The sequence below is a fragment of the Antechinus flavipes genome, chromosome 3 (genome assembly GCF_016432865.1).
Source record: "Antechinus flavipes isolate AdamAnt ecotype Samford, QLD, Australia chromosome 3, AdamAnt_v2, whole genome shotgun sequence".
Lineage (NCBI taxonomy): Eukaryota > Metazoa > Chordata > Mammalia > Dasyuromorphia > Dasyuridae > Antechinus > Antechinus flavipes.
Window position 1 is genome coordinate 218,327,229 of NC_067400.1, and position 9,943 is coordinate 218,337,171.

A 9,943-nucleotide genomic window follows, 5' to 3' on the forward strand; every position below is an offset into this window, starting at 1 on the left:
GATTTTTCACCAGGCAAATTTGTTCTATTTGGTAGGGGGGACTTAAAAAGCTTGAAATTTAGCTACCTACTCGACCAGCTTCCCAGAATCCTCCCTCTGGATTTATTGATTTATTATTGAAAGAGAGTGCATTTAGCCTCACAAATGTCTGATGGATTCTTCCTTCTTCCTGGAAATATAGCTTCTAATTTTAAAGGGATTTAAACATCATTTAATCCAAAACCTTCATTCTAAAGTTAAAGAAAAAGAGGCACAGAGAGTTTACTTACCCATTGATGTCCAAAAAGATTAAGTATGAAATACGAGAGACAAGAAATAACTTTTATAAGATTTGATTATATGGAAACAACGTTCAAGATGAAAATTAAGTTGATCTGGTTTTGTCATCTTTATTTAGTTCACTGTTACTTGAGTTCTACATTTCATGCTAAATACATGTTTCTCATTGCATTCTTTTTTTGGTGTTTTTAATTTCATTTTTATAAAGAATACTCAAAGGAAAATGTATATCACTTAAAGAGCACACTTCAATAACTAGTAGAGATATTACAAGGACTTTTGTTATGGTAAAACAAAACATTTCAAGGATCATTCAAGTCCTCAAATAGGATCAGTTCACCAAAGCATAAAGAAAAGCTTAATAGAAAATAAATAACATTTCAAAAAATTGATAACTGTGGACATTTTCTTCTTTTAAAATAATATAGTAATGGTGGTTCTCTCTGGGAGAAAGAGCAGGTTTCTCGGGGAGGTTTTCTGGAGGCAGCCTTAGTATCAGTTCAGATCAATAATTACCCCAAATGCAGCCAGCTGGTAAAAATACAAATGTTTATTTCTCCTTCCAAGTCTTGTCTCTTTCCTTGGGCCTGGATAGCTACATTCTTAGAGGCCTATCTTTCTGCCCGGTTCTGAGAGCTCCTGCAGCTTTGTCCCTTGCCTCTGCTCCCTTCAGCCTCCAGCCAGCACAAAGATGAATCTGTCTCTCTTGCCTTCCAAAGTAATTCTCTCCTGGCTCTAGCTCAACTCCGACTCGTGGCTTCTTCTGACTTGACGCTCCCCTCTCCATGTAATTTGGCTGAATTCTCCCCACTGGGCCTCTGCTTTCTTCTTATATACCAAAGAGAGGGATTATGGGTTTTCTCCCATAGTGCTCTCTGGCCCTAAGAGGTTCAAGGGAGGTGTGAATTCACAAAGTTACAAAGTTTACTTTGTGAATCTTCCATACTTATGAATTCCAATGAGTAAAGGTATAAACACAAGCATTGTATTAATTAGTTCTACTTAGTACCTTGTTTCAGGTTCTGGCCCAAAACATCAACTCTAATGAGTTAGCAGTTTGTAAAGATTCCAACAGATAACCTACTGCTGCAAAGCAGCCTAACAATCAGAATAATTTTAAAGGGATTTGGTAACCGGGTATAGTTGTTATTGAATTCTATGTAGAGGTACAGACTTTTTGAAATTGAAAGAAGAGCAAAAATATCAGTTAAAAAAAGAAATAGCTGCTAAGGCAATTGGGGTTAAAATACTTGCCCTGGGTCATACAGTTAGGAAATGTTAAGTGTCTAAGGCCAGATTTGAACTCAGCTCCTCCTGATTTCAGAACTGGTACTTATGATGACCGCATATTTAAAGTTAGCTGGAGTCAGGAATTCAGGTTAAGGGAAAAATCTTCAATTTTTATTGAAGTGAAGAGGTGAAAAAGGATTGCTATAGCAATATGGGCAGCTGTGACAGGAAGCCAGCTAGCAGAGGGGAATTGGAGGTGAAGGGCCGTTGCGATAGCAATGCGAGCAGCTCTGTCAAGATGCCAGCCAGCAGTCTCTCCTTCCGCTTTCCTTTCTGCTTCCCTTTCCACTCCCTTGCCTCCTCCCACCAAAAACATCATTTCCTATACAATACATCAGGACTTGCACAAAGAGTGGGCAGGGGCCATTCTTTCTCCAAGCATATATATTAATAGAGTATGGTCCAAATACTATTTAGCCTCACATGCTTGGGACCTCAGTGCATCAACTCAAGCCTCAGCCCATTATATCTCCTGCTTTCTTTTGTTTTAGAACACAGGTGGTCATGCCATCCCTGACTCCTCAGGAAAGGAGGTGAAAACACTGAAAAGGAGATGATCATGACCTGCCCTGACTTCTCAGGAAGGGAGATGAAAAGCACCAAAGGGAAGTGGGAGTTGCTAGTGGGTTTCTGGGTTGAAAGGTCTTATTATGCACAAACCTATCAGCATGGGAGGTATTACACAAGAACATAGCAATAACACAGAGGCTATTAGTGATGACTCTCCCCACAGTCAGTGCAGGCTTGATGTGGTATAACAAACATGAATTGTACACACAAGTAACAACAATATAAATCAACATTGTGTTGTAAAAGATTGCCAGAAGTCCTAGAAGGAGAATATGTAAACAGCAGTCACACATATGCCTTCTTCAGCAGCCAAGAGATAGTCCAAAACCAATCTATTGTCCATTGCTTCACATATCAGGGAATCCAATGATCCCCCCAAGTTTTTGGAAGTCCTGCAAAAGTCTTTTTATGTGTTAGGGAATCCAATGATTCCAGCAGATTTTGAAGTCCTGTAAGAGTCTTATTATTTCTCAGAAAATCCAATGATTCCTCTGGGCTTTCAAGTCTTATATCTCAAAGAATCCAATGATTTCTGAGGGTTTTCAAGTCCTACAACAATCTTATGTCTCAGAGAATCCAGTGATTCCTGAGGGTTTTCAAATCCTACAACAATCTTATGTCTCAGAGAATCCAATGATTCCTGAGGGTTTTCAAGTCCTACAACAATCTTATCATGTCTCAGAGAATCCAATGATTCCTGAGGGTTTTGAAGTCCAACAATTTTCTATGTCCATGAGTCAAATGCCATAACTGCCATGCTCTTTCAATGGTAAGCACAATCAGCAACACAATCACCTGATATTTCTTGGGTCTTCTCCTTCATTTCAAGGGTCTGCTCTGTCTCTCTGCGATGGACAAGGTGAATATGGCTCTTTGGCACCCATCTGATTTCTTCTCTACCTGTAGAGATACAAGCAAATCCTTTCCCCCAACCAGTTAGCCTATCTGGTCCCTTCCATTGACCACTTTCTGGGTCTTTCCACATCACCTGGCTATTATCTAAAGATAGTGGAGCTGCTATCTGGACACTGCCCTTCCGGTGGGTTATAAAACCTGTCTGCCGGAGCCAATGCATCTTTGTCAAAAATCAAGAAGTTAATAGTATAAAGGATTAGATTTAGTAGTTCTCTAGGGTTACCTGTGGCTCCCCCTTTCTTTTGTTTTTGGAGCAGCATCTTAATGTCTCTGTTTCTTCTTTCTGCTATTGCTTGTCCTTGAGGATTAAAGGGTATGCCAGTGGTGTGTAAAATCTTATACTGTGCACAAAAGTGTGCAAAATGTTTGGAGGTATATGCAGGACCATTGTCTGTTTTTGTTGCTTGTGGCACACCCATAATGGCAAATGCTTGCGTGAGGAATTCAGTGACCACTCGGGCTGTCTCTTTTGCTGCTGGCATTGCAAAAATGAATCCTGAAAAGATGTCTACTATAACATGGATAAAAGACAGATGACCAAAAGATTTGTAATAGGTCACATCCATTTGCCAGATTTCACTGGGTCTCAAACCATGAGGGTTCTTCCCTGGAGGCAGTGTAGGAGCGTGGAAAGGAAGGCAAGCTGTACAGCTTTTTATTATGCTCCTAGCTTCCTCTTTTGTTATCTCAAATTGTAAACGCAAAGCTCGAGCAGCCTGAGGGTATTTAGAATGGGATTCCTGGGGCTCCTGAAATAAAGGCGTACTGGCTAACATAGTTAAAAGGCTATCTGCCTTTGAATTCCCACCAAAAATAGGGCCTGGGAGTCCACTATGTGAGTGGACATGCAAGATATAAATCTTTCCTGGATGCTTTCTCACTTGCTCCTGAAGTTCCTTAAAGAGCTGATATATATTAGAAGCTGCAAATTTTATTTGGGCTGTGGCAATTCTTTGTACAACACCTACTGAATAGGCTGAATCAGATATTATATTTATGTCTCCTGGGTAATAAGTGAGAGCTAGCATGATCGCATATAATTCGTTCTGCTGAGTGGATTGAAAAGGAGTTCTGACTACTCTCTTTATAGTTAAGTCATGAGAGTATACAGCACAAATATTGTGTTTGGATGCATCTGTAAAGATAGTTGGTCCTTTAAGAGGAACTTTAGAAACTTTTTCTTCAAAAATCCATTGCCAATTATGTAAAAGTCTGGTTATCTTTAATGGAGACCCATGTGTAAAATTTGGAGCCATGGCTAATAAAAATTGCCACTCTGGGATGGTCTCACAGCACACATTAATTTGTGTGTTGGTGTAAAAGGTATATATCTTATCAGGTCTTGTCCCAGATAATTGTACTGCTTGCTTAATGACCTTTAATAAAATTCTAGCCACAAGCACTGGGTAAGGAGTAAGGCTTTGTTCTGGTTGTGCCAGAAGGTTCACCCACTCTATCACATTGTCTCCATGATGAAGGACTGCTGTGGGTGACTCTTGTGTGGCAAAAACTGATATTTCCAAGGGTTTTTGAGTGACTCTTTCAACCACATTGGATAAAGCCAGTTCAACTTTTCTCAAAGCCTCTTGAGCTTCTTTTGTAAGCTGGCATGGCGAATTTAAAGCATTGTCTCCCCTTAAAATGTCATATAATGGTTGTAACTGATAGGTAGTCAAGCCTAACACTGTTCACATCCATTGGATATTTCCTATCAATTTCTGAAAATCATTTAAGGTGTTTAGCTTCTCTGTTCTTAAGGACAGTTTTTGTACTGTAAGCACCTTAGGGTATACTTCATATCCTAAATATTGAAAAGGAGCATGTCTTTGAATTTTCTCTTCAGCTATGTACAATTTGCAGTATCTTAGTGTTTCTATGGTCTTTTGTAGACATGCTTCTAGCATTTGTTCCTCAGTGCACATCCCAATATATCATCCATATAATGTAATAGCATAACTTTTGGAAATGCTTTTCTTACTGGAGCAAGAGCAGCAGCAACATACATTTGACACATAGTGGGACTGTTTTTCATTCCCTATGGCTAAACTGTCCATTCATATCTTTTATAAGGCTCAGCTAAGTTAACGCTGGGCACTGAAAAGGCAAATCTTTTCATATCCTCCTTATCCAGAGGGATAGAATAGAAACAATCCTTAATATCTATGGCCCAAAGAGGCCATTCTCTAGGCAATTGAGTAGGAGATGGAAGTCCAGGCTGAAGAGTTCCCATAGTTTCCATCCATTCATTCACTTTTCTTAAATCCGTGAGCATCCTCCATTTTCCAGATTTCTTTTTTACAATGAACACTGGGGAATTCCAAAGACTTAGAGAAGGTTGTAAGTGACCTTGTTCAAGCTACTCCTGTACTATATCTAATAAGGCATGAATGTTAGTTACCTAAGGGCCATTGTTCTATCCACACTGGTGTATCAGTTTTCCATTGGATAGGAACAGGTGAAAGTGTTGGCAGGCCTTCAACAGCAGCCCTGCTTAAAAAACCGAAGTACTCATTTTTAACCCTAATTGCTGTAAAACATCTCTTCCCCACAGATTGATGGGTATTTTTTCAACTACAAAAGGAGTAAAAACTCCTGTTTTGCCTTCAAAAGTCCATCTCATAGGGGCAGCACTAACTTCAACTGCTATTGATCCTCCTACTCCAGACATGTAGGTGTCTGCTTACATCTTTGGCCAGTGACTGGGCCAATTGGCACCTTTAATGACTGTACGATCTGCACCTGTGTCTACCAATCCTTCCAATGTTAGGCCATTTATATAAATCGTGAGCATAGGTCAGTCAGCTGTTACAGCTGCTGTCTAGTATATTCCTGGATTTTGTGGTCTGGAGTCAAAATCTGGGTGACTATCACCAGGTTGCTTATTAGGATTCTGTATGAGTAAACCTGATGCTACTACTTCTCCTATGTGATAAGTCACACATTGTCTACCTGTATTAGTGACTGGGCTGGAGAGGAACAGATTTCACATCTCTACGAGGTATCTCAGTTGTCCCAGCTGCATACAGCTCTATTCTCCCCAATTGTAATTCCTTTCTCCCATCAGGTTGCTCCCTGGCTGGTTGATTGTGTAATCCCCTTCTCCCATCATATGGCTTTCTGGCTGATTGGTCATGTCTGGGTACTGAACTTGTAGGCTCTCTTTGGGTGCACCATTGGCTGTCATCATGCCCCATGTGTTTTTTTGCCTTGGGCCCCTCATCCCGTTTCCCTGAATCTGTCTACATTCCAAGGCCCAAGGGAGGCCTCTGTTGCATTTTGGACATGGGATATTGGGTCTTGTTCCCCCACCCTGTTTTCCCATTCTATCTCTATACCAACATTGAGCTTTCAAATACCCTATTTTTCCACACTGAAAGCATCTGCAAGTCTCTCTGGATGTCCCTTGCCAGGAGGGACTCTGTCTTCCCATGTTTGGATTTTGGGAAGTCTGCATCATACCTTGGCTATAAAAAGCATTTTTGCCCACTGTGGCACAGCGTCTTATGAGCTCCTCAAGGAGCATCCTTGTGCAGTCCTATATAATTCTTCTGTAAACCTTATTAGCATTTTCCTTAGCAAGTTGCCTTATCAAAATGTCTGTTATTACATTTTCCCCATTTGTTCTTGTGATAGCTGTCTGCAAATGTCCCACAAAGTCAGCAAAAGGTTCATTTGGCCCTTGGGTTATTTTTGTGGAGGCCCCACCCTTGTCATCTTTATTGTGGAGAGAAGCCCACGCTTTGTTAGCATTAGCAGCAATTTGCTCATATGCTCCTATAGAATAATTAATCTGTACTGCGATGTCTGCATAAGAACCTTAGTGACTAGTAGGTCACTGGTGATTGCAGCATGAACTCCACTTTGACTATTTTGTTGAGCTTGTGTCCTACAGAGTCACTATATTCAGAAAGCCACAAGTAGATTTCCAGTCATTAGGGGTCAAGATTTCAAAAGCCAAATTCTGTAATAACATCTTAACATAAGCTGATGTAGCCCCATAAAGAGTGCAAGCCTTTTTCAGGTCTTTGAGGATTTCTATATCAAAAGGAGCTTATCTTCTATTTTCTTGACCTGAAGAATTAAACTGTTGAATTACAGGAAAAATGTGGTGTTGAAATTCCAATACATTTCTCCCTTCCGTTTTGGCCTTAATTAGTCCCTTTTGCAATCTAGTCATAGGAGTGGCTGGATGATGGCGGGGAGGTGCTGGTGCTGTCACTACCCTCCCCCCCCCTCCTCCCTCTATCCCAGAGGGTGGAGTTGATGGAGGGGAGTCAATTACCTTCTCCTTAGGTGGGGCTGAAGCTGCCTCAGATTCACCCCACCCTTGAGCCTCACTTAAGTCTCCATGCCCTGTGGGGATATGGTCATTAATCTGTTCTTTGTCTTCCTCCTTTATCTCAGGCTTCCCCATTTGGCTATTCCTAGAGTTTTTTCTTTTCTTCTATAACTTATACGGTATCTTAAGGCCAACTGTATTATATTGTATAAATATAATGCCTTGATGGAAATTGAATGAGGACTGTTTTTGTTGTAATATGCGGAGAGCTGTTGACCAATCAATGTCCAATTATCTGGAGAGATTTGCTCTTCCTCTAAGAATCACGGGGAGGTGCATTTTAATGTACCAAGAAGTCTAGGAGTCTGTTCCCAAGTTATAAGTAGCCCTTGATCTTCTATCAGCTTAAGCAGGCTTTCTATAGCACCACTCCTGGGTAGGGCTCGGGGTGGGGAGATTGAGGTGGGGGGTGGAGAATCTTTAGCTAGGATCTGTCCCATTTCAGCCAAAAAAGGTTACTAGTTTAGTCTATTATACTCACCGAAGTACCTGGTCACTGGAGACTTTTTCAGTGAAAGTAGGGTCCTTGGTTCCCATGCTTGGGCGCCAAATATGATGACCACTTATTTAAAATCAGCTGGAGTCAGGAATTCAGGTTAAGGGAAAAATCTTCAATCTTTATTTTCAGTAGAGGTGAGGAGGGATTGTGATAGCAATATGGGCAAGAAGGATTGAGATAGCAATATGGGCAGCTGCGACAGGAAGCCAGCTAGCAGAGAGGGATTGGAGGAGAAGGGCCGTGGTGATAGCAATGCGAGCAGCTGTGTCAAGCCACCAGCCAGCAGTTTCTCCTTCTGATTCCCTTTTCCCTCCCTTGCCTCCACTCACCAAAAATGTCATTTCCTATATAACATATCAGGACTTGCACAAAGAGTGGGTGGGGGCCATTCTTTCTCCAAGCGTATATATTAATAGAGTATGGTCCAATTACTATTTAGCCTCACGTGCTTGGGACCTCAGTGCATCAACTCAAGCCTCAGCCCATTACAGGTACTCTATCCACTGGGCCACCTAGCTTTCCCTAATCATTCTTATAAAGAAAAAAAAAATTATATATATATATATATATATATATATATATATATATATATATATATATATATATATATACACACACATTTGTCCTAAGGAAAACAATACAAAGATGAAAAAGATTATTTTTACTGATCAAACTCCTTTTCACTCAAGTCCACACCAAAATCATCACCAGAAAAAAGATAAGAGTCTGTAAGATATGGATATCTTTGTCAAACTATAAAACATCTATTCATAAATAATATTGAAGGATATTTTTAACTTCCAGAATCCTGTTACAATGCCTTGTGTGCAATGAGAAAATGATAAACTCTGATAACTATATTGATATATTGAAATACAGAATTGTTCTAAAATTATAAAAATTCTCAAATAGAGATGATTTTGACCATGCTACATGTTATGAAAAGTTAAGAAATTTTTCAGGGGGTGAAGATGACATACTTCAGGGATTAGAAGCATTCCTAATTTAAATCTCAAAAGAAATTTATAACCATAATCAGGACTGGAATTGAAAAAATTGATTAATTTGTCAAAAGTACACTTAATATCCAATGTGATATCTTGTTTCATGATGAAGAATAATATAATATATGACAAAATCTTTTAAACTCAATGCAAAATAGTGTAAAACAAATGATTACAGTAAGAGGACACATAAAAAGAGTTTTTTAAAAGATATGAAATATAAGATTTCTTGTAAAAGTCAATAAATTTGATTATTTATATTATCCCAATTGATCTGTAGTAGAAAATGAAAGAGCAAAAAGGTATACTCTGATCCTCCAACCTGCAAATCAAGGATTCTTTCCCTTTCACCTCTCTACTTTGCTTCCTGGAGGTATTTCTTGGTACATTGAATAGAACACTGGACCCAGAACCAGGACAATTTAAGTTCAAATCCAACTTCATATATTTAACTAGTTGTGATACTGAGCAATCCACTTCTTTTTGCCTTAATTTCTCCAACCATAAAATGGGGATAATAACAGTGCCTACTTCACAGTGTTTTAGTGAAGAATGCAAAAGTATTTAACATATTGCCTGGCCCATAATAAATGCTATTATGCAGTACTGATTTTTCTTTCCTCAACCCAATCCCCACCCTTGGCCCTGATAAGTTATCCTGGGAGCTAAGGCCTTTTTTTTGCTCTTCTTTCTAATTGTTCATCCTATAATTACCCATAAGGACTCATCATCTAAAAGAATATAATGACCAATTTCCCAACATTAATTTTAGATTTATGTACATACTTTATAGAATTATGAGAAAAATGTTTTGTAAACTGTAAAATACTACTGAAATAGTACCCTAGAAGCAAAGTAATTTAAGGTGATGCTGTTATATTGGGGTAATAAAAAACTAAATTGCTTTTAAGTTCCTTATCTTTAAGTTTTATGTCTTGTTTGTGGGTTTTTTTGTTCATGGCTATTATAAGGCAAGCCTTCTTATGATTGTTCATACAGGACATTCCATTCTCACCTCTGTGCTTTTGTACTGGCCCTACTCCTTGC